General features: G+C 42.2%; 1 pseudogene across 1 annotated transcript in view; it reads right to left on the bottom strand.

The window, feature by feature from the left end:
* Nucleotides 1-4938: 4938 nt before the first annotated feature.
* Nucleotides 4939-26760, bottom strand: part of LOC148008951 (uncharacterized) — a 41172-nt pseudogene continuing 19350 nt past the window's right edge. Inside the window, exons 2-5 of the transcript XR_015689880.1 lie at nucleotides 25009-25085; nucleotides 24661-24783; nucleotides 9532-9666; nucleotides 4939-5187 (exon numbers count right to left, since the gene is read on the bottom strand). The product of XR_015689880.1 is annotated as an uncharacterized LOC148008951 (transcript). The remainder of the gene's footprint in view (nucleotides 5188-9531; nucleotides 9667-24660; nucleotides 24784-25008; nucleotides 25086-26760) is intronic.

Below are 26760 nucleotides of genomic sequence, written 5' to 3'. Positions count from 1 at the left end.
TCTCTTAGCACAAAGTGTTCATGCCTTTGGCCATTGCAAAGCTGATCATAAACATTAGCAAAGTCGGAATCAGTAACATATTGCTCTTTCATGGCATCCAACTCAGTGTCATAAACCATGCTAACAGCTGAAATTTGTAGCTTACGTGATAATGCATCAGCCACAACATTCTTTTTACCATCAATATGTATAATCTGAAAATGAAACATAGAGAGAAAATTTGCCCATCTTATATGCTTCTCTAACAACTTTGTCTGCGTCAGAAAGTACCTCAAAGTTTAATGGTTTGTCTGCACTGTAAAACCAACCCCTAACAAATAATGTTTCCACGTAGACACTGCATGAATTACAGCCAATAGCTCTTTCTCATAGACCTACAAATTCTTTTTTGCACCATGGAGAATTCGGCTCTCATAAGCCACAACTCAGTCGTCCTGCATAAGAACAGCCCCAATGTTGTTACCACATGCATCACATTGAACTATGAATGACTTTCTTAGATCGGGCAACACAAGCATAGGATCTGAAGTCATCTTTTCCTTCAGCTTTTCAAATGCTGAAATTTCCACTGTTGTCCATCTAAATGACACATCCTTTTTCTACAAAGCATGCAATAGAGATGCAATTTCAACAAACCCACATACATACTTCCTGTAGTAAGAACATAAACCCAAGAAGCTACGGATCTCATGCACATTCCTCAAAGGTGGCCATGATCGTATTGCTTCAACCTTTGCAGGGTCCATACGAATACCATCAGCCGATACAATATGCCCCAAAAAGTGGATTTCATACAAGAAGAATTCCCTTTTCTTGTCATTGATAACCAGCCTATGGTCACACAGTTTATTGAACACCATATCCAAGTGTTTTCTATGCTCTGTCTCGTTCTTTGAATAGACAATCATGTCATCAAAGAAAGTGCCAAAAAATCCTCTATATGGCTTGAAGATACGATCAATCGTCCGATTAAAAGTGGCAGGAGCATTTGTAAGTCCAAAAGGCATAACAAGAAAGTCATACAATCCAAAAGATGTCCTAAAAGTTATCTTAGGCACATCTTTTGGTCTAATGCATATCTGATGATACCCACTTTTCAAATCTATACGGCTAAATATGATTGCCCTTGCAATCTATCCATAACATCATCGATCCAAGAAATCGAAATATGATTTTTTATTGTGATCTTGTTCAAAGCATGATAATCAATGCACATAGGTCATGAACCATCCTTTTTCTGCACCAAAAGCACTGGAGAAGAAAAAAGAGATGAGCTAGGGCTAAATCAACCCTTTTTCTAACAACTCATTTACCTCAGTGATAATCTCCTCCTGTTGGGCTGCACTAACTCTGTAGGGTGGCTTATTAGGTGAACTACTTCCAAGGATAAGATCTATGCCATGATCTTCAGGCCTTTCAAGCGGTAGCTGCCCTGGAAGTGACTGAGAGAAGCAATCAGCATACATTTTCAGAAATGACATGCGATTCTTCTCCAACTTAGACATGTTCCCAACATTCTCACTATCATCTTTATCTTTAGTAAAAACCAAGCATGCTGAAAGATGATTTTTCATTACTTTAGAAATGGTAGTTGCAGATACAACAAGGACAGATTCACCTTTCAACTTTACATCAAGTGTGAGGATCTTTCCCTTATGCTGAATAGTGATTTTTTTTGCACAAGAATCAATCACCGCATGCATACGATGATACCACAACATACCAAGCGATACATTACAACCCTCAACTGGAGCAATGAAGAACTCTTTATTGTCCACATATCCTTGTATGTGCAACCGAAGCTTTCCAATGAGCGTGACAAGCTCTACATGGCCTTTGAACGCCATTCCAACTTCTCCCATGGGGCCCATCTCATCCTCTCTGATGCCTAGACAGGCGGCCATGTCAACAAAGATGAAGTTGGCTCATGCACCATTATCAAAGAAAATCAATGCATGTTGATCCCTAATTTTGCCCCAAGCTCTGCACAACTCAATAGCATCATCATTGGACTGATCGCTAACAACATCATGCACCAATCCCACTGATGCTTTAGGCTTCTTTCCTTTAAAATCTCCCTGATTTTCTGATTTTCCAGCTTGCTGCCTATTAGGATAGTCCCTTGCAATGTAACCCTCATATTCACAAATAAAACATTTATTTGCAGTCATCAATTCCCTACGTTGTGCCAATGTTTTCGAGCCCTTTCTTTGTTGTTTTGGCCTCTTTTCAGACTGATATTCAGATCTGCCCCTTTTCTTAGCCTTAAACAACTTTTTATTCGGCTTCTCCTACTATTGTTGGGATTTGAACCCGGGTCGCCTAGGTGAAAGCCAAGCATCCTAACTGGACTAGATCACAATGGAACCATGAAACCAGTGTTCCTTCTCAGATAGGGTGGCAAATCCCTGATTACAACTTAATTACAACAGCAAACAATAAATGCAAATCTGAAAATACAAATTTACCTACTGATCTTGAACAATACACACCCGATTGGCCCCAAAATTGGTGCCCCTTCCGGTATTTCTTTAGCTTTATTGAAGAAAAAGTTGACTTACAATGGGATTCTCCCATCCCTTTCGGTATTTCAACTCCCCTTGCTGTCCAAAGTGACCAACAAGTCTTCAATCTATTTTGCCCCTTAATTTGAGCACTCAATTGGCCTCACCCATTTCATAGACGATGGAAATGCCCCAAATTCAATGGTTGGCTAGTCCTCCTTCTAAATTCAGCTGAAATTCACCTTCAGCCTTGTTGAATCCAAGTCTTGGGGCTTCCAATTTTTGGTACGCTTTCCAAGGCTACTGCTAAACCCTGATTTCTACTGTAAATTAGGGTTTACAACACAGAAATTTGCAATTTCTCAACCTCCAAGGGTCCAAATGCTGAGATCTTCAGAGCAAAGCTGTGAAATGGCTGGGAGATGAGAGAAAAAGCTATAGAGAGAGAAAATTCAAAGTTTTGTCACAAAGAATGGCTGAAAATCAGTCAAATGCACCTGTTGCCATGCCACAACAACTTGTAAATGCAAAGAACTAAAGAAAATCAGTCATTTATAGCTGCTGCCCTATCTCAACAACCTGTAGATGCTGTCCCCTGCTATTGATTGGTATTCTCTTGCCCCTAGCAGCTTCAAAAGGTCCTCCAATGGCTGCAAATCAAACCAACAGCCTCCTCTCCCTCTTCCTTGCAGGCTGAATTTATAGAAATGCTTCTCTCCAACCTCTAAAGACGTTTTTTAGTCTTGCATGGGCATTTTTGACAAGTGACAGCCTTTCCAAATGGTTTTTTCAACCTTTTTCATAATTAAATATTAATTTTCAATCTTTTAGTACTGAAAATTATTCTAATAATTATTTCAGTGCCCTGAAAAATAATGACTGGCCAATAATGAAATTGGCTAGGCAACTTCCATTTCCGAGTGTCTCTGCATCATCTTTGACCATCAAATTGGCGTTAGATACCATTAAACACCACTTCTCTAGTAGCAACAACTAACACTTATGGCCAAAAGAATGACCTAGGCCAACAACTGACACCAAATATCACCAAGTACCTGTGCGACATAGCTTGTAGCAACTTTTGCCTTTGACATCTCGTGATTTCTTCTAGTCCCGAGCTCATAAATTTACTTTAACTACAGTTGCACCTCACATATGCAACATTTACTTAATCATGTGATTAAAAATTAATCCACATGTTAAGTAAGGTTTCAAAAATACATGTCCTCATGATAGTCACGATATCCAATGATGTGGAAAAAAAAATCGAATTAGAATCCAATCCAAAGGATTATACAATATTCCTCTCATCAAAGATGACGTCACTCCTAATGATCACCATATTTATCCGAGGATTGAACAAACAGTAGGCTTTCGCTTCAGAGGAATATCCGACAAAGATAAGGAGATCAGCTCAGGGAGTGTGCTTTCTTATTTTATCATCAAGTGTGTGTGTGTGTGTGTGTGTGTGTGTGTGTGTGTGTGTGTACAACACCCAAAAGACTCTGAAGTGAGATATAACAAGCCGAGATCCAAAGAATGCCTTGTGCAGGCTCCTCTGAGGAAGAGCCGTAGTTACACACCAATTGAGGATATACACCACAGTGTTAGCAGCCTCAACCCAAAGGAGCTCAAGGAGCTCTACATAGAGCATACCATTTCCATGATTGTTCGATTCCTACACTCTACAACTCCATTCTGAGAGGAAAAGTTAGTTGAGGTGAGCTAGCAAGAGATGCCATGCTATTGTAGAAACTCAGAAAACTCATGGATGATTAACTCACCACCGCTATCACTCCTCATGCAACCACATGACAGCCCGTCCAGTTATAACCAACAACACCCAAGCAAAGAAATATGTGAAAGCATAAGACTTATACTAAAGGAAGTACATCCACATGTATCTCGAATGATCATCCACTATAAAAAAGAAGTACAACACGCCATTCAAGGCAGCAATGGATATGGGCCCATAAAGATAAACATGAATCAATCTAAGAGGCACCTCAACTCTATGTGTAGAGTGCTGAGGAAATGGGATACGGTGTTGCTTTCCAAGCCGACATGCTTTACAAACATCTCAAGCTAGCTTTAACCGAGGAAAACCCTCAACCACCTCATGGCAAGATAACTCATAAAGAGAGTCATAGTCAAGATACCCTAGACGAGAATGCTAAAGACACTCATTGTTCATAGCCTCCCAAGATGTGGCTAATGCCTAGAAGCTATGGAACACGGAGCCCTCAGGCAGCTGTCGACTTGAAAAGACAATGGATCATGTGGTATAGGCCATTAGGCTATGCTCACCACGAGTAATCGCTAAATCAATCTGAGAGTCAAGAATCTTGACTATGGTCGCTGTAAAGAAAACTACTCGCCCCAACCGGCAAAGCTATTGAAGAAATAACAAGTTCACCCCAAGCTAAGGGACATGCTATACATTGTTCAATGAAGCCAGATCCAGACCCTTGTCAATGGCAAAACTGACACAATCTTGAGTCTCGATCTTAACCGAGGAATTGTCTCCTACACAGACTCGCCCAACTACAAGGATGTCCACAATCCAAACAGGTGTTGATGTACTCGACTGTGACGAGTAGGCCTCTGTCATAACCTCATCCGAAGGCAACTCACAAACGTAGATGAGACTTGCATCGGATGTCTCGATGGAGACGATGTGGGCCTTGCAGACCAGTCAAACAAGCCCTCTAGAGTTGAAAACGTTGTCAACTAAGATGGCTGATCGATGAGCAGTGTGAGTCTGACCTTTCCACTGCCCCTTGCCATCACATTGTCTCCCTTGATGGGGATTGCCCGACTAAGGAGAAAGGGTCTTTGACTTGGGTTTTGGTGTTGTATCTGATGCCTTTGATCAACACTCATCATCAAAATGGCCACCTTTTGACAATGTTGATAATACATATTCTTCTTAGGTACATTCTGCCACCTAGGTTTGAGTTGAGACTAGAAGTTTCCTTGTGATTCCCTTGCTTGATTTTGTTTTTTATTTTGATTTGAAGATTGATTTTGTTTACCCTTCCCTTGCTGCCCCTTCTGAGAATGAGCAACAAGATCCCCTCTGAGGAATTAATCATATGAAACTGATCAAACCGTGCATAATCCATAGTTGATACTCAAATTCATGCGTGGCAAAATTCAGAAACCATTTGCTGCACAAAATTGAAGTATTTACGTGGTAGCTTGTTAAGATACAATGTGACCTAATCATCAAAAAACTTAGGAGTCCTTGTAGTGGAGAATCCGATAAGGAGACGTCGATACTCAACCAACTTGACTCTCAAGTCACCCTAGTCAGAGATTTTTAACTTCTGAAACTCAGGGTCAAGATTTATTTGATGGCTCCTATCTCGGGCTGCATAGCGGTCAATCAAGTATCCCCATCGTTCTAACACTAAGTCAAAATGTTAAAGTTGATGAAACCCAAGCAATAAGCCATGCATTAGTTGAACAATAGCGGAGGCATTCCTAGCCTTCCATGAGCGAACAATCTCGTATGGAACGAGTGCGTAATCGGGTTGGGGTTCCAACCCCTGCACAAGATCCCATAAGTTCTGTGAGTCAAGGACATGTCTCATCAAGTTCGACCAAGTTGTAAAGTTTGATCCATTAAAACGAGTCTTGTCATTCAATGCATACTTGGCAAAAGATGAGGTAGAACCATGAGGTGTAGAGAATGTGGGGTAAGATGGATGTGAAGGATAAGATGGTGGTGATCGTGGTGGTGGTGGTGGTGGTGGTGGTGGTGGTGGTGGTGGTGGTGGTGGTGGTGGTGGAGCTGGAGGTGGAGGTGACTTATAAGGAGGAGGAGGCGAAAGAGATGGATAGGCAGAAATAGATTATGAGTGCCCTGTCTAATCTACATAGCACCCAAGCTCCTCAAGCACAAGATTGCAATGATCTATGGGCATCAAACATTGCATATATGTATATTGACCCAATTAGAGCTCTCAATCATCTAGAATGGCTACAAACAATAAAGTTCCTAATGAGGCGCTCTTAGCCAATGCATGACTTAGAGAATGCCCAACAAGAAGGGATGTATCACATGGTTGCAAAAAAAACTTGGTTATCAACCACTACTACCTCTATTAATGAAAGCCTCATTGAGCTCCAATAAAGGAGCTTCTATCTGATGCCCAAAAGAATACTTGCCAAGTTCTGCTTTAAATAATCTTAATCCTCGCACAGCATCCAAGATATCTCACCACAATTCCACACGATTGGTGGGTATGTCCATGCCTCTAGAACTGACTCATTGTTGGCAATACTAACTCCAACTTTTATATCAATAATGCCCCTTTACAAGGAATCACATAAAGCTTCCAATAAAAGGATGGCATGATGGTTGGCTCCTTCCTAAAACGTGTTGACTCCAAGTGCTCTTGGAGATGTAATTGGCACTTCAATAGTGGTGTTGTTCCTTTATGAAATGTGAAGTGATTGCTCTGACGGTTTCATCCTTCTCTCTACCTAGAGTTTGAACTCCTTCCAAAGGTTGGTGACTTTTCCTTAGCAATAATTCTAGTGGCAATGTCATGCTAGTTGAGGCCAATGTGGCCACAAAGCCAAGTTCCACCTCCTCATGTTGAAAATAGTCACTAACTTAGATGGAATCCTCGTACAGTCAATATTCCGACTGCCTAGTGTCACATATCCCAAATCCATAGGACTTAAAGTTAACACCAATTAAGGCACCTAATGCTCTACAAATATATCCATGGCCACTATAAAATCCCTAAAGCTCATCACCGCCTATATAAGCTATTGTGCCATCTACAAACTCCACATCAAGGAGTTGTTTGAGCTCAAGGAATTGGCAGCCTAATGCCTCCATACCAATGGATCTATCTATGGAGAAAGAGCTCATGACCTCTTCTAGAAATGCATCTCTATCTCACTAATCTCTGGATATTGAATATCTCTCCCATTACCTTGGCAACAAGCATCTCGCCGTGTGTTATGAAATAGAAGACATCAACTCCTCCAACCCATATCCGCATCCTTATGGTGTCCTCCCACTGACTGAGTCCATCCTATCATGTGATTTCTTGAAGTTGAGAAGGAGCATAATGAAGTCCTCATTCTTGGAACAAGCAAGAGCAGTAAACTCCCAAAAGGCAAAGATGTTAGTCCAAGATGTTGCACTCTCAAACAAAGCACATCTAACTGCGGTGGATAATATTTGGCATCAATGGAGCCAATCTAAGACCAATCACTTTTGCAAGGATCTCATAGGTAGTTCCAAGCGAAGTGATCAATGTTCACTATGTGATCTCCAATCTATACCCACTACCCTTGGAAACTCATTGCTGCTTTTCATCATTAATATCAGCTTTTTATCACATCATCACACCTTTTTATCACATGATACATTATCATCACCATCATAACCTTGGTGTCACCATTATTGCTAGTTGCTACCTTGTCCATCCCATAGTGTTTTGAGTCCAAAGCTGCTGTCATTCTCTACTTCTACTACTAGCTAACATATCCATTGCTGCATTTCGGCTTCCGTCTTCTCCAAGCTCAATCGCCTAGCATGTGTCAGTGCTGCATTTGCTGTTCCAAGTAGACAACTGCATTTTCAGCTCCCAACCTCAATCCTACTGTCGTTCAGCTGTCTACCATTGTCAATTTGCATTCAGTCATCTTCACTCTGCTGTGTTTCACCTATGCATTCTTCATCTTCTCAAATACTGCTGTGTTTGCATGGCTGTCTCAACTCATCTCCATACGCATGCAGCATGGAGTATCAGTGGTTTGTTGCACTCGCGCTTTGTTCCAAAGGATAGCACTCTCTAACACACTCCCTCAGCCGACTCTAAAAGACACAATGGTTGTTGGACGGCCCTTTGCTCCTTCAGCATCCGTTGTATCACACCTCACATATTCAATTTGTTCATTGAGTTTCCATTCAGCTTTCATTCAGCATCCATTCATTCCCTTTCTTCTTCATTTGCATTTTATCTCGGTTCAGTGTCTTAGTCATGTTCACACATAATATATGTTTTCTCTACAAACCCTAGTGTGTCCTCACATAGGACTAACCAGTTCACTCAGCATTGCAACCATTCCAACTGTCATGACGTGCATCCTCTTACAGGATCTAGATGGAGACAATCTTGAGTTTTTGGGTTGTAAGGGGAAATTCGATGTCCCTCATTGTTTCCCCAATAACTATCACAACCACCAGATTGCTAGCTCAAACCTTAGCAGAAACTTTACAGACATTGTAAGTGCCACAGAATGTTTGTTAGCTGTTGTAAGGCATCTCCCAAGGCTATGAAGCAAATCTGACCATGTTTCATTATAGAAAGAGCACTGCATGTTACCTCTGCAGTTGTTTCTTCTTCCCTTTTTTTGGAGAGAAGGGGGGTACAAAAAACTAACCTTGTATCCTTGAGGATGTTGTAAAACCTTAGGCACCAATTGTTTTTCACACAGAGCAACAAGGGCCCATAAAAATGAAGAAGTAAAAAGCATCATAGCCTATTCAATCTAAGAACCCTTTCAGTTTGTGAAAGTGATAAACTATTAACATTGTGAGGTTTGTTTTTCTTGCTCATCATGTTAGATTATGGTGCTTTGATCTGAACTTGTTTTGATTTATTTTTAATCAATTCTGCTCCATGTCGGTGCAGAGTAACAGTTAAGAAACCAACAATCAACTCACTGTTCAAGGTGAAGGGGAATAAGAGATTTGTTGAAATAAAGGCAATCTAATATGAAAGGGGTATGAAAGGTTTCATATGAGAGAATAGTTAAGAAAATAAGGATATATGCCTCTATCTCCACTGAACTATTGAAAACAGATGGAAATTAAAGACAAAAACCTGGCCATAAACATATTTCATGATGCATTACTGTTAGAATAGCTGTTCAAAGTAGTTTCCCAAATATGCTGAATTGATGAAAGATGTGAAATCACAAAGAAAAGAAAAGGTAGCAAGTAATATATTAGAAATGATGGAGAGGGATTAAGAAATGCTTCCTACAGAATACTTACATTAAGAAATGCTTCCTACAGCATACTTACATCTATGACCATCTTATCAATTTCACAAATATCAATTTGTTCAACTGATCCATGGCGAGATATCTCCCTCAAAACACCACCATCACCCCCACCAACTACCAGAATCTGTAGAGTCAACAAGGATTCCTAAATAAGCATTGTAAAGTATAAACATGTCCCAATGGATATTTCTGACAAGATGAAGTGTTGAAAAAAAACAAATACATCAGTGCACTCTTTCAACACGTCAAAGCAACACAAACAAGATTTCGCATAGACATAGACTGAAAAACCCAAAAGAAGAAAATTGACTTTCCATAGTTCATTTGTTAACATTGGCTTTTAAATTATCATTTTCTGCATAATCAACAATCCAAAGTAACCAGCATACAATCAACATGACCAAAATGTACTTGGAAGCAGTCTCTTTCCAATCTGCTAGAGAGTAGGCAGGGATCCCTTCCTTACTTGATGACTGGTGGAGGTGTACCTCTAATCCAAAGCTGATTGGATTCACAGTGGTCCATGTCCACTGGACACTCTATTTACAGGGCTGAGAGTGGCTATTATGGTAGATGCGCCTATGATAGGACCTCAGCATTGTTTGCATGTCACAGAATACAGATGAACAGATTTCTTCCACTACAGCATGGATGCACACCTATTCCCTAAGACACAATGAATCCGGCTTTTGGGAACCCAAAGAGAAATAAACCACATTTTAGCAAACACTTCATGCAACAGAAAGGTATATTCAGCAAATGAAAATCCACAAAGAACTGGAGCTCGACCAGTCATGCACCACACAACTCTCGTTGGACCCAAAGCCTAGCACCCCTTTCGGTGTTTCTTTAGATTGTTGAAGTATACTCCAAATTAAATGAAAATGGCTAGATTTCCAGCAACTTCTCGTCACACAACTGATCCACTGGTGCTCAATTACTTTGTCCCCTTCATTGTTGGATTCCAACCAACTTTGAACTATACAAAGGTCCACATGCAGACTTTAGCCCACCAAAACCTAGAAATGACAGCCAACATTTACACCAAAATTCACAGAGCATTCGCTTTGATAATTGTCCTACATAATCATCATGCGATTCCACGTTGTTCCTCTCACAAGTAAAGGGATTTCTCATGAAAAGCTGTGAGAAAATCACTTTCTTCATAATAGATTGATCAAGAAGGTCCACAAGGCTCAAGATCTCAAGGAAGAAGAGAGGATCTCAGCCCATAGTGCTACGATTAGCTACTTTGATGAAATTAAATCAAAATCAGCAGTAATATCTGCTGGTAAAGGAATCATGGAGCTGCCTTGTTGATTCCCCACGCTAAAAGAAGAAGAGCCGCTGCTGCTCCCAACTCCCACACATGCTGTACTTGCATGTGTGGGAGTTGCCTTGTTGATTCCCCATGCTAAAAGAAGAAGAGCCACTGCTGCTCCCAACTCCCACACATGCTGTACTTGCATTCTCCAATCAAGAATGTCAAGAAACTGGGTGTGGGCTGCCAAGAGGGAGGAGACGCATATGGAAAAGGCAACACGTGCCTTTCTAAATGAATTTCTCTTTCTAAGACCCGTTAAATCACAAGGGGATGCTTGGCATTTAAAAGTTTCTCACTAAACGAAACTTTTAATGTAACTATTCTAAGTTCAAACTTTCAATTTAATGAAAGTCTCACATTGTACCTAATCCTTAATTATCAATGCAATGGTTACCATGCCACGAGTCAAGGGTGCAAAAAATTCAAATCATCTACTTAAATATCCTAGATGAAGTGAAATTTAGTTAAATTTCCCCCAAATTTCTTCAAGAATTTTAGGGCTTTTGCCAAAAAATCCAAAATTTTGGGGATTTTCCATTCCATGCTCAAACATTGCTCAATTTTGTGCCAAAATTTGGGTCTTTTCACATTAGAGCTCAAATTTCACTAACTAAATCAGAGGCTTTGGTGAAATTTTCCCAAATTCGTCAACTTGAGGCCAATTACACCTTCTACATCAACATTTCCGCACATCGGAGCTCTTTCAACTTCAAATTCTTCATCAACTCCATCAATTTTCTGAAAATTTGTAAGTTTTTTTGTTCTTTCTTTGCTTTATTTGGTCCTACCCTTGCATTTATACTTTGGACAACCACTGGTCCAAATACCAGCAATTTCAGCAAGCAATGGCAAGGCAAAATGATTTCCTCAACATATTTGGGGACTTAGACAAATTGGATGGCACTAATTATCCCATGTGGGCATACATGATGAAGCATGTGCTTGTTGCCAAGCAGCTTTGGGGTTATGTATGTGGTTCAAAAGTTAGGCTTGCAAGCGCAGTTACACAAAATGCTACATGTTCTTCTAGCTCATCCACTATTACCAATGGATCTTCTACTCCAACTGCTCGTGCACCTCCCACAGTAGATCAATCGAGATGGGATGGGCTTGATGCCCAAGCTCATGCTTTGATTGCACTCTCGTGCAACAAACAGGTTATTCCACATATTTGATCCTACACAATGTCCAAGGATGCTTGGCATAAGTTTGCTTCACTGTATCAGGTGGGCCTATTTGCATAAGCAACTTAAGGATGGAGCACATGATAGAGAGTGGTCTATAGATGCATACATTACAAGTGTCAAGTACATTACAGAGCAGCTTGCTAATATTAATGAAATAATTCTCGATGCCTCTCTTGTCTTGTATCTACGATCTTGGCTAGTCTACCTCACACTTATCAAAGTTTTACCACTACAATTTGTTTACTTGCAAAAGGCGATACTAATGCACACACATTTGATACATTGTTATCACTATTCTTGCTAGAAGAGCAATCGAGACTGAATCGCATATAAGTATGGACAATGAAGCGTTTGCAGCCAACCATCAAAACAAGGAAAGTCACGGCAGTCCTCAAACTAAAAGGATAAAGACAAAGCATCTTTTTTTACAAACTCTTGGAGTGCCAAGGATGATATTGCTAAGAAAAAGAGGTGCAATTATTGCAAGAAAAAGGGGCACATTATTGAGGAATGCAAGAAGAGGATGAAAGTAAAAAGGAGAAACAATCGGGCATGAGTATTGCTGAAAATTCACCAAATGTGAAGGATGCAACTGTACATTTGGCAAGCTTGGTGAAACCAACCTTCCTCGTCGAATAGGGTGGTAAAACTTGATCAAGCACTTGATTACAACAATTAATAACTAAGCATAAACTGAAATGTACACATTAGCTTAACAATCTTGGACAATAGACACCTAATTGGCCCCAAAGTTGGCACCTCTTTTGGTATTTCTCAACAGTGTACAAGTTGAGATTCCACAATCTCCTTTGCTGATCCAAAATTAGCTTGCTGTACATACAATCAACAAGCAAATTGGGTCAATTGCCTCTTGATTTCCACCCACGAATTGCACAAATGGAACCACCAACTGACCAAATACTGCCCCAATTGACATTGGATAACCTAGCATCTAAAAACCCTGTCAATTCCACGAATTTCAGGTGCTGATTTCAGTATACAATGCCTATTCCTCTTGGCACAGGTCCCAAGGTGGTTGTTAAACCCTAATTTCTACCAAAGTTTAGGGTTTACAACAAAAATCCTCGTGCTGTCTAGCAAATTTGGCTGAGATCTACTAAGAATTGCTAAGAAATGCTGTGAACGTTTGAGAAATTACTCAAGAAGGTGAGAGAAAGCGAAGATGAGAGAGAAATCTAATTTTCTTCGCAAGAAAACCCTAATATCTGCCTGTTGCCTCGTTCAGCCTGCATTTAATCAATCATCATTACCAAGCATCTCCAAAATGCTATCACCTGATCAACAATGCTATTGCTGGCCCCTAGAAGGTCTCCTTGCTTACCCTTGCCTCCTGAGGCCCCCAGGTGACTGTCTTCTGCAACAAATTGCTGCTCTCTGATTAGAAAATGGACCAATACCTCCCTCTCTCTCTCTCTCCCTCCCAAGTTGTAAACTAAACGATTGGCTAAGACCCAACCCCCAAAAACGTTTTCTTAGTTTGCATGGGCATTTTTGCCAAGTGGTAGTCTTTTAAACCCATTTTTCAGCATTATCCAACCATTTAATTAATTTTCAAAACTAAATCATCCTAAAAATTAATTTCAGCCCTTTTGATCCCACCCAAAATTAAATATATCCATCCATAATTAAATTGGCTAGGCCATTTTAAACCTAGAGTGGTTTCCAACCTCTGTTGACCATAGACTGGCATTAATTAATTAACTAATGCTAGTCCCCAGTGTCACCATTGACACTTATTATGGTGACACTTATTGTCCAAAAACTGTGCTAGGGTCAAGAATGACACTAGCTGACCCCCAAAGCCCAATTGGCATAACTTATCAGAACTTTTTCCTTTGACATCCACTACATCCTTGAAAGTCCTTGGCCTATTACCATGAAATAACTACCATGTGCATCACATGTGCTCAACATCCTTGCAATCAAATGTTATCGACAAGATTAAAGCATCTTAAAATTTCACATCCCCGTGACAATTGGACATTGGTCAATCTTATGCCTTTGTTGCACATTGTTCGTATGATCCTTCTTCACATGAGCATAATCTTTCAATTGCTAAAAATTGCAGCGTTGTGTATTTGGCAAAATGCATTGTGCTTCATTTCCCAAAGGTGGAGCTATGCATGCTGACCACAAATTACAACTTGTGTATAGTGATGTTTGTGGACCCATGCCCAATTAATAACTAAGCATAAACTGAAATACACACATTAGCTTAACCTTCATTCATGGCATGACTCATCATTATTGGGCATATGCTTTAAGGCACAAATTAGAAGTGTTTGCATGCTTTAAAACCCTCTTAGCCTTGGCTAAAAATGGCAATGGATGTACCTTGATTACACTACGTACCGATGGAGGGGGAAAATATATGTCACGGAAGTTCAACTCCTAAGAGGGGCATTATCCATCAATATACATCTTACACACCTCAACAAAACAAAACGGTGTGGCTGAAAGAAAATTTTGCACTTTGATGGAAATGGCACGTTGTATGCTATCACACAATAAGCTGCCCCTAAAGCTTTGGCTTGATCCTATCATGTGCATAGTGTATGTGCTAAATCACAGTCCAACTAAAGCGTTGGCTGAATGTACGCCTTATGAGGCTTGGAATGGCCAGTAACCAATGGCAACACATATTGGTGTCTTTGGTTCTTCGTCATATGCTTTGGTGCCACAACCATAAAGACATAAACTACAATACAAGACTGTTAAATGCAATTTATTGGTTATAGTGCAAAAAGTAAAGGGTACTACTTGTACTGACCCTCCACCAACAAGATTTTTGTTAGTAGAGATGTAGGGTATTCGTTGAACATGCTAATCAGTCCTTCATGGACTGCAAAAATCAGCCAAATGTGAGGCCTATGGATATGTTTGACAGTTTGTTACCTTTATTTGAGCAAAGTGCACTTGATTTTGGTCAATTTCAACAACTTACTAAGGGTTAACAACAGCACAATCAGCAACAAACACATGCTGAACAATAGCTTGATTTCCAACCCATTGATCAAGGCATTCCTGATTATAAAGTGGCTGATGAGAGTACTGCTATTTGAGAAGGTAAAACAGCTCCTAGATGGCTATTAGATACACTACGGGATAGGAAACAATCCATTCTACTTCCCGGTGAACTAGAGCAGCCACTCGCCATGTACAGGGTGACTTGGTTGCGTTGGCAGTCATAACTATTGCATGCAATGAAGAACCTGTTTTTTTACATGATGCTTTACAAAATGAACATTGGATGGCAACTATGCAATCAAATCAACTATATTTATAAAAATGGCACATGGAAGTTATGTGACTTGCCTCTTGGCAAGCGTGCTATAGGCACAAAGTGGTTTTACAAATTAAAATGCAGATCTGATGGTAGCATTGATCACTACAAGGCACGTCTTGTTGCCAAAGGGTATGTCCAACAACATGGAATTGACTATGATGAGACGTTTGCACCCACTTCACGTATGACCACCATTCACACTGTCATCACTTTGGCTACTCTTTGTGATTGGCATGTGCATCAATTGGATGTGAAGACTACTTTTCTAAACGATGATCTTCATGAGGAGGTTTATGTCATCCAACCTATTGGCTTTGTTTAGAATGGGTCAGGAAGTAAAGTGTGGCGTTTACATAAGGCCCTCTACAATTTAAAGCAACCACCTAGGGCATAGTACGAGAAGATACATGCATAGTTGATTGCTCTTGGCTTCAGTAATTCACACACTGAAAGCACACTTTATGTCCACAAAGATGGCGATAGCCTCTTGATTCTCATTCTTTATGTGGATGACATGCGATTAATTGGACCTCATGAGACACATATTTCAGCCTTAAATCTGAATTGCAACATGTGTTTGATGAGACAGATCTTGGCCACTTACACTACTACCTTGGCACACACATTACTACAATTGAGGGGTGCATTATTTTGCAACAATCTAAGTACATTGGGTAGCTTCTTGAGTGTTTTCAAATGCAAGACTACAAGTCTATCTCTAGTCCCATTGAGACAAGCCACAAGCACAAGCACTACTCTTAGCTTACATGCATTCACCAACAATGATTGGGCTGGTTGTTTGGACATGAGGGTGTTCACTAGTGGTAATTGTTTCATGCTTGGTGATTCATGCATTTCTTAGCTTAGCAAGAAGCAATCTACAATGGCCACATCTAGCTATGAAGCTGAATACATGGCAACATTTACAGCTACATTGGAATGTGTATGGCTTAAATGCATTTTGGTCATCTTAGTGTGAGACAGTAGCCACCCACTTCTATCTATATAGACAATCAGAGTGCCATGGCAATTGCAAGGAATCCAATTTTTCATGCTCACACTAAGCTCATTGAGATGCATTATCATTATGTCAAAGAAAGGCTCCATGGAGGGGAGATTGACTTGGTTTATGTCCCTACACAGGACAACTTGGCAAATGTGTTTACGAAAGCTCTCTCTAGAGAGAAGTTCAAAGTCTTTCGCAAGGCTCTAGGCTTGATATCTCATGGGGATTGATTTGTCCTTGTATACATTCACATCATTCACTAAAGGGGGGTTTGTTACACTTATCATGTCCCTCCTAAGTCTTCGTGTTAACGCTTCCTTATCCACACGCACTTACCTTCTAGCTAGAGAAGGGTTATTTCTTCATGTGAAGGCCCGTTAGTGGGTGTGATAGTTAGTACCATCGAGATTGTACTTTCATATTCATTCTCACATAGTGGATGTGACCTTCCAACATTCTCCTCTCTTGCTGTTCGTTGGTTCACTGTGAATGTGTGTGAGTGTGGCATGTTGTTGAACCCTAACCTAACCCAAAGAAATGCATTTCTTTGCTACTACGATCATACTTTTAAGACACAATATTTATCCTTATCATTAGAGCTTGTGATAAAATGTGTGTGCAAACTATAAATGGGAGAACGGCACTTTAAACCTCGTTTCTTACAATAGAAGGTGCAATTTGTTGGTTGAGGCCCTTTTCTAGACAATCATTTTCATGCACAAGCTTTGGAGCCTCCCAAGACAAAGATTCTCCCTCTACAGTCTTCCAAACAACTAGTACAATAGGGTGATACTAAGTGTTGGTATGCCCAAACAAACACATGGTTGCAACTACATAAGCCACATGTGGATCACCCTCCACCCCTATATATCAGAGTGCAGCAATGCGAAAGCGTGGGACCAAGACTGAAAGAGAGAGAGAGAACGCAGAGAGAAGAGAGAGAGTGAAAGAGACAGTGGAAGATGAAGATCTGCTGTATAAAGTGTGCTGTATACAAAGATATGCAGATATGTACACGGGCGCAATGCGCGGGACTGCGTATCTCCACCTCGACGATGCAACCTGCTGTTCACCTCGAAGTCCGCTACAGTCTGCACGATCTCCAACCTGTAATCTGCGAACAGAACTATGTAGAAGATTGTGCTGAACATCGGCTATAAATAGCCAGAAAATATACGCCCAGAATATGCAAGTCGGCTGCATTAAATGCAGCCGACTGACCAGTACAGGTCGGACTGCCACGTGGCAGTCCGACTGGTCAGTCCAACCAGTCTGCCTGTACGACCAGGCCAGGACCTGATATCGCTAACACCCCTGCTCAAAGCCTGAACGGGGCAAAAGCCTAAGGGATCTGGCATGTCTCCAAAGTAGAGCCTGGGGAAGCGCCTTCGTAAACAAATCTGCAAGATTGTCCTCTGTCTTGCAGTACTCCACAGCTATGGTCTCATCCAGAAGCTTCTCCCGAATGAAGTGGTACTGGATCTCGATGTGCTTCGTCCAGGCATGGAAAACAGGATTCCGTGCCAAGGCAATGCAACTCTCATTGCCGCATTGCAGCAAAGTAGGACGAGTCTCGGGACAACCAAGCTCCTCCAACAATCTCTGAAGCCACACAACCTCACATGTGGTGGAAGACGCGGCCTGATACTCCGCCTCAGTAGACGAAAGGGCTACCGTGGGCTGCTTCTTGCTACTCCACGAGATAACACCTGCACCCAAGGTAAAACAGTAGCTTGTAGTAGACCGCCTGTGGTCCACAGCACCAACCCAATCAGAATCGCTCCAACCTGCAAGTACAAGATCTGAACCACCTGTGCCTGCTGGATAATGAATCCCTAAGTAAGATATCCCCCTCACATACCGAAGTATCCTCTGGGCAACCTGCCAATGCACCGTTTGGTGTTCATGAGATGAACCCTGCCAAGAGACCAACAGCAAAACAAAGATCAACACGAGTGTTGAGGAGCCAAATCAATGATCCAATCAACTGACGATAGTGGGAAGCATCCGCCAAGGGAGAATTTGAATGTGAAGTGGCCTTCCAATTCAGATCCATAGAAGTAGAAATGGTCCAACAATCCTCCATCGCAAAAGAAACCAAGAGCTCCTGTACATATCTCTGCTGAGAGATGAAAATCCCCCTCTGAGACTGATAAATCTCATGACCCAAGAAGAAATGGAGTAGACCCAAGTCCGTCATCTCGAACGCCTGATGTAAAGTTGCCTTCGTCTTTTTGACCTTCTGTGCATGATCACCTGTGACAATCAAATCGTCAACATACAACACAAAAAGCACACAACCAGCCTCGGAAGTGTGTACATAAAGCTCCAGATCGGCCTTTGAACGCCGATATCCCAACTGTGACTAAAGGAACGAGTCAATCTTCTCGTTCCATACACACGGAGCCTGCTTGAGGCCATACAAGGCCTTCTTTAACCTGTAGACTTGCCCATCTGAAGATCCAAAGCCAGGAGGCTGCTCGACATAGATCTCCTCCTTCAAATCACCATTGAGGAAGGCCGACTTCACATCCAACTGCCAGCTCTTATGGCCAGCCAAGGCAAGAACAGCTCGAATAGTCGCCATACGAGCAGTGGGGACAAAAGTGTCATGACAATGAATCCCGGGGCGCTGTGCAAAACCTTTAGCAACAAGGCGAGCCTTGTGCTTGTCCAAAGAACCATCGCTAAGGTACTTGGTCTTGAAGACCCATTTGACGTCAATCACCTTTTTATTCGAGGGGCGAGGCACGAGATACCAAGTGTCATTCCTCTCAATAGCCTCCAACTCGGCTTCCATAGCCTTCTTCCATGGTGCGGACTGTAAAGCCTCCTTCACAGAGGTGGACTCTTGATCCTGCATAACACGGGTCATCAAACAATAGTTAGAGCAAACAAGCTCCGTAGAATGTGCCTGGTGCCTCCGTGACTGCCGCGGACCATCCTGTGGCCCCCACTCCTCAGGGACCCCCTCGATCCCTGAATCTCGGAGTGTGTCACGGGCCCAACGAGAAGGAGGCCGGACCTCTTCTCGTCTCTCTCCATCAGCTGAAGACTCTGGGATATCCACTGGTGGTAACTCCTCGAGGGTGACCGGTGGAACAGTAGACTCTATATCGGAAACAGAATCGGAATCAAAAGGCATTGGCTCCAAAGGAACTGTCTCGGAAGCCCAACTCTCCCCTGGATCCCCAAGAACGGGATGCTCCTCACCCGTTGCTATGGCTGGAACGTCCACGAACCGCACATCTCGACTAGTGTACGCATCCCGCTTGACGGGATCATACAAACGATAGCCTTGGGACTGAGAGCTGTAGCCAACAAACACCTATCTTCGGGAAGCCACTTCAAATTTATCACGATGAGTCTTGGGAATGTGAACATAAGCATCACACCCAAAAACCCTGAAATAATAAACACCGGGCTTAGTCCCAAAATAAGCCTCAAAAGGTATCATCCCATCAACGACCGAAGTGGGGGATCGGTTAAGGATGTGGCCTGCAGTAGCCACAACCTCGGCCCACAGAAACTGAGGGGTCTGTCGGTGCTCCATCATGGTGCGCGCCATCTCAATCACACTTCGGTTCTTCCGTTCAAGAATGTCATTTTCTTGAGAAGTGTTGGTATTAGCAAACTCTTGGTAAATACCTTTAACTGCACAAAAACGAGTAAACTCATTAGAAACAAATTCACCATCCTTGTCGGATCGCAAGGCCTTCAAGCGCCGGCCCGATCGGTTCTCCTCAAAGAGAAGCCAATCCTTAAAGTGGGAGAAAGCCTCCGACTTCAACACCAAGAAATAGGCCCATGTCATCCTGTTGCAGTCATCCACGATCAACATGAAGTACAAGCTTCCTTTCAAGGACTCGTTCCTCATAGGGCCACAAAGATCCCTAAATACAAGCTCCATCGGTAAAGTAGACCGCCGCGAAGCTTTGTTGGGAATCGCATCCCTATGCTGCTTCCCACGAATGCAGGAGACGCATGGCTACTGGCTCACCACTATGTCCGACAACCCTCCAACAAGCTGTCCACATGACACCCTCCGAAGATAATCATAGTTGAGGTGACCAAACTGAGCATGCCATAGCTCGAACTGTGTCTGAGAGGTAAGAAGAAGAGTAGGAAGGGCGGTAGAAGACGTCAATTTGTAGATGCCGTTCTCTTTTCATATCCTGATGAGAGAACCTTCCTTGACCCAAGATCAAGGACTCGCACCGAATCACTGTCAAACTCCACCAAAAGTCCAAGTGAACAAATCTTATGAACCGAAAGGAGATGATACCCTAAACCTGGCACATGCAAGACTTCTGAGGTATGAGTACCACCACGTCCATCTGGAATAAGCTACATCTCACCTCGTCCTGCAATAGACACCGAAGAGCTATCTCCGATGAGAATTTGCCCACGCGAAGGTCGCAACTGGGCAACACCAACGGATGGAGTAATGTGTCGGGAGGCACCACTGTCAACGATCCACTCTCGAGCCTGGGGAGCTATCATCGTAGCATCAGAAGCCTTCGGTGTAGAGTCCTCAATGACTGCTAGATGAAGAAACGCAGCTGATGAGGGTACAGCCACCACTCCAGAATTCTTCATGTTCTTCTTGTTGGTGTCCTTCGTGTCTTTGTCGAGGCAATCCTTCTTCCAATGGCCGGTCTTACCACAAATATGGCATGTGGATTCTTTTTCCTTGTCCTTCTTTGACTTGTTGTCCTCCTTTTTCTTTTGGTCTTTCCCATTCTTCTGAGAGGCTTGACCTATCAAAGCTTCCGACTTGGAAGCATGCTGTCCCTTTAGTTGTTTCTCTTGGTCCAAGACCATAGGAACCAGCTCTTCCCACCGAAGAGTAGACTCACGCCCCGAAGCAATAAGGGAGGAGTAAAAAGCACCAAATCGTAGCGGCAACTGGGACAAGAGTGTGATCGCCATGTCTTCGGAGGAAATCGGCTTTCCCGCATTCTGAACCTACATCTGAAGCTGTCTAAGCTTGTTGATATGCTCCCGCAACGAAGAAGACTTATTCACGGACAAAGTCCACAACTGCACCTCCAAAGAAACCCGCTTCATAAGGATCATCCGATTATACATCTGATCAAGCTCCAGCCATATCTCCCGAGCCACCGTCAAGTACTCAATGTGGGCCATCACGGCTGTAGTACAAGACAAAAAAAAGAAAAGAACGAATCCGGGCATTCTGTTTGTCCCAGTGAGATTGTGCCTTGGCCAACTCCGTACGAGCATCGGAAGAGAGTTTGGACTCATCTCTCACCGAGGGCCGGTCGATCTCCTCCTGTACAAGCTCTGCCAAATCATAAGACTCAAGGATGGCCAACATCATCACGCGCCAGATGCGGTAATTGTCTCCATCGAGCTTTTGATCTACGGGAAGAGCCGGTAAGACACACACCTTCCGATCCATGATCGTCTGGAACTCCAAGTCAATCTCTGTAGACATCTTCACCTGTAATGCCTTCAAAAACGCAAAAGCAACCCCCTCTGACTGTGAAAACATAGCCTGCTAGGGCTCTTTCTTCCGCGTCCCGTACCTTCTTCACCCGCCGGAGGCGATGAAAAAGCAAAACCTGCATTTGAAAGCTGAAAACTCAGCCTTCCTCCTCTTCAAACAGCAGTAAACAGCAGCAAACCCACCAACTGGACTCCTTTCCCGCTCGCCCACGCTCGCTTCAGCCTTGTTCCGATGCGCAGCCCTCCCACTCGCTCTCGAACGCTAGAAACGCAGCCTTGTGTCGCGATGGAATCTCCTCTTCAAGTAGGTTCTTCACTCAATCAGCCCTTCTTCACTGCTCTAATACCATGTCAGAGTGCAGCGATGCGGAAGCGTGGGACCAAGACTGAAAGAGAGAGAGAGAACACAGAGAGAAGAGAGAGAGTGAAAGAGACAGTGGAAGATGAAGATCTGCTATATAAAGTGTGCTGTATACAAAGATATGCAGATATGTACACGGGAGCAGTGCGCGGGACTGCGTGTCTCCACCTCGACGATGCAACCTGCTGTTCACCTCGAAGTCCGCTGCAGTCTGCACGATCTCCAGCCTGTAATCTGCGAACAGAACTGTGTAGAAGACTGTGCTGAACATCGGCTATAAATAGCCAGAAAATATGCGCCCAGAATATGCAGGTCGGCTGCATTAAATGCAGCTGACTGACCAGTACAGGTCAGACTGCCACGTGGCAGTCCGACTGGTCAGTCCGACCAGTCTGCCTGTACAACCAGGCCAGGACCTGATATCGCTAACACTATAGTATAGCCTAGACTCCCCTTTCTTAGAGCTCAGACAAGAGGAGCTCTGCAAGATCATTAGGATGGGCATATTCAACTACATAAAACCATCACTTGGTTGTCACCTACCAAGATAGGGACAAAGATGACTTTTTACTGAAAGCATCTCCTATAGGTATCCCCTGAAGGCTGATGGTTTTGTGATCTGATCAAGATACAAGGGCATTCACCTATCCCACGGAGTACAATGTGCCATCAATTAGCTTTGCACATTCTCGCACCAATTGTGGATAGAAACTGACTACTATGGAGCAGATTCTCGTTCCCCAAAGAGTTGGATATGCCAACTTTGCCGGCTTGAGCCGAACACTAAGGAACACTACATATGTAGATGCCTAGTGTAATGTGAGATCAGAGGGTACTTCCACTATTTGTATTGAGAGGGATTGGAACCACTATCCAAGGTGATGGACTTCCCAAATCAATACTACCTTGGGCTCTTCCTCTTGGAGTTGCGTCAATACAAAGATCCCCTCTTACAATCTTGAGGGAGGCACCTTGGGGATTTACGAAAGAGCACCCTTACAGACTTCGTCAAGGTTGCCGATACACCTAATACTTCAAATCATACCTCACACCCACTCATAGTTCCATCACAAGAAGTCACCTTATACACAACCATTGAGACATACAGGGCACACCGCCCATGGCCAGCTGATCCACCTTCCCGCTCAAGGAACCATGGGAGGATACGGATGATATTGACATGTCATCGAGCAACTCTACCTCCACACTTCAGCCTATCCATGTTGGATAGAACCATGCGAGATATCTTAGGATGATACCAATACCCTTGGGCCATATCAATTCCATATTGTATTAGAGCGCTAGTGCCTTTTTAGTATTTTCAGTTTATTGTTTCCTAGCTAGATGTTTTCTTTTAGATTGTGGTTTCTTTAATGTACTTGGGAAACTATAGAGCAATGTTGGAGGCATTGCTAAGTGCCTTGCTGAGTGAAAAGTCCATGCAAGCAGCAGGACAGGCAGAATTTAGATAGGGCTTCTCCACAACGGATCACATTTTCACTATGCAATGTATGATTGAGCAAGACACGACCAGGAGACAAAGACTGTACTGCTACTTTGTGGACTTCCCCAAAGCCTTTGATATGGTGCAAGGGACAAACTACTACAGCACCTCTAAGCCCAGGAGTACCATCAAATATGCTATGGGGTATATGTGCACTATATGAACGAGTAGTGGGAATAGTCAGATGCCTTGGAGGACTGTCTAGAGAGATTGCTAGCACCACTGGTGTTAAGTAAGGCTGCCCACCATCACCTACACTATTCACAAACATTCTCAATCAAAACAAACAATACCATTCAACAATCTAAAGGATATACTTGTCCTTTGAGGAATCAACAATAGTGATTAGCTATGTATGCATATGTTCTTGCATGTGTAGGAAAATGGGAAGCTTTTCAAACTTACCATGATCAACTCTTTGTATAAACAAACTTAAGTCACTTCCTGAACAACTTTGAATGCTCTCCAACTTCTATAAAAAAAACCTTAAAAGGAGTTTACTAGTTCTCTATCCTTTGCTTTAAAGCTTTGAACTTTTGAGATGTGTCCAAGTTTGTTTAAAGATTATCTGCATGTGTTGCGTGCAAAAAGAGAGCAGCATATCAAAAATTAAAACAATAAAGTATAATCTGGGTGTAAGACTCCATGTCTAAGACACATTCCAGTTAAAAACACCCTCCATTTTAAACCAAGGAAAGAAGGAACCTTGTCTTGTTCTAAATAACATTTACTTTCCTTTTCTGGAACATTAAAAAAACACAGATTCTCATAATCAAACATAGATCAGAAGTTATAAGAACCAAATCTTCATCAAAAAGATGTGAAATATGCTGCCTACATCCAGAGTCAGTGTCAAAACTTGTAAACAACCATCAAGGCTTCACATTGATGCTTGAGCATTATATCATGACTTGATCATTGTCAAGACAATTTGAACAATACAAACTTGAAGATTTTCACCTTCTTTGGGTTCGGAATAGAGCAGAGGGGGAGATGAGTAATCATCTCTTGATAGGCACACTCATCACGTTCTGTCAACTGGATTACACCATCCAAAACTAGCACTTTTCCATATGATGCAGACTGTCAATGAATATGAAAATCCAAGTCCGAATAAGCACTTAACCCAGGGGCCATACTTCCAAACATGAACAGAAATTGTCATGTTACAAAAAGAAAATGAAAAGCTGGAATAACTTGCCAGACCACCCACCCACAAACAACCCAAAAAAAAAACAACAAATTTCTTATTTAAAACAACAAACTAATGAAACGAAATGTCAAGGAAAAGTCATGCATCGTCCAAACCTGGAAAACAAGAACATCCTGATACTCTGACTTTCCTTCAAATAAGATGTTTTCCACCTTCAACGAATGTGCCTCACCTGGAAAACATAATTAAAAGTCTTAATCATATATATCATCCATGATTTTAATGTTATAATTTCCCTTTTTTTGACAAGAGCACATGTACCTTTAACTTAGAACATGCTTAAATGAAAGTATGCTCCCTGATGGCCAACTAGAAATAGGTTATTCATCTCAATAAAGAAACTTTGATAGTGGCCTCTCCACTGTAGAACGTTCAGAAGGACAAACATGGCAACATGTTGTTAACCCATGCAAAATGGAACCCAATTTTAAGAATGCATTAAGGCTTCTAGCTGTGGGATGGGTGGAGCTTTTGTCTACTAAATGTCTATAGTCATAAGAAGTAAAATAAAAAATGATTCTTCATTTACTGGCACATGTCCACAAGGCCTCAGCTCAAAAACCACCAAAAACCATTTAAACCAACTCAAAGGCCTTACGTCTGGGAACGCTTGGGAACCTGTTAGGAAATGGCCAGGCTTGCATAGACTCAAGTTGGCCAAAGGATCACCATGAACACTTCTTTTCCAGAGAAATTCCTTTATGAGTTAAACAACAAGAGCCTAGAGGCTATCAAATGGGGACAAGAGATATTACCATTGTGGAGGTTGATACTACCGTTGAACACAATACAAATGCTCATCAGGAAAGTGCCATGCTAGCCAGAAACACTTTTGACCAAGAAACGGCTAAGCAACTCCAGCAAAGTAGAATGAAAATGACACAAATAGTTTGTCAAGTCAACCTTCAAGAATTCTGGTTCACAATGACAGATTAAAAGGCAAAAGATTGAGAAAAAACCTAACATTCACAAGCTTGCCATGTTCATTGGCTGACTATTGCAGCCTTGTATGTTCAGCTTCTGTCAGTTTTATTCCTTCAATTTCCTCCCAACAAGGCTTCTATAGAGGCCCACCCTACACATATGTGCAGCCATCAGGCTACATGGACAGTGGACATTGAAGCCACACATCATGTCACTGCCGGAGGACATCTGTATCTCCCATGGATCAGCAGTAGGAAATGTCCATTGCAGAGACAACTCCTCTCTGCAACTCCTTGGCCAAGATTCCAGGAATCAGGAAAGTCAAGTTTGATGCTGACAAGGGCCCTGATCTCATTATGTTGGACGATTTGTACTATATGCCCCAACTTGCGATGAATTTATTTTTTGTCTAAATTTTAAATTTAATGCTAATGGGATAATTAAATTGTGCACGTGTGGTGCACATTTTAGATTAAGTTGAATGTGAGTCATGGTGACAAGCAAACCCCATTGACTTAAAAATTCATTATAAATTAATTAGCTCTTTAAAACAGCCCCAAAACATGTAAACTAACCAAAGTTTCATTAAACAGTATGCGATCCTAGAACGTGTCTGTCCCATAAGCCAAAACTCTAATTTGGGTGGATCCACTCCTCCATAAATAGATAGGCTGCCCACCACTCAGCCCCATCTCATATTTTCAGGTCCTCCATCTGCTGGTGCCAACTTCTCCACTATTGTCTACAACCCTCAGTGGCAGATACCCCAGTTTGTAGCAGTAAGCAGCCTTCTTCACCACTTGACAATCGACCTACTCCCCTCTACACCTTGCATTTGCAGCAGGCGGCAGCTTTTCAGCCTATTAACACTGTTCCCAGCCATCCACTATTGGCAGAAAGGCCCTAGACAATTGTGTTTGCTG

This window comes from Lygodium microphyllum, unplaced genomic scaffold, assembly GCF_053477565.2.
Source record: "Lygodium microphyllum isolate KBCC unplaced genomic scaffold, Lygodium_microphyllum_v1.1.10 scaffold_43, whole genome shotgun sequence".
NCBI lineage: Eukaryota > Viridiplantae > Streptophyta > Polypodiopsida > Schizaeales > Lygodiaceae > Lygodium > Lygodium microphyllum.
The sequence above is the reverse complement of the archived record's forward strand: the minus strand, read 5'-3'. Positions and strand labels throughout refer to the sequence as shown.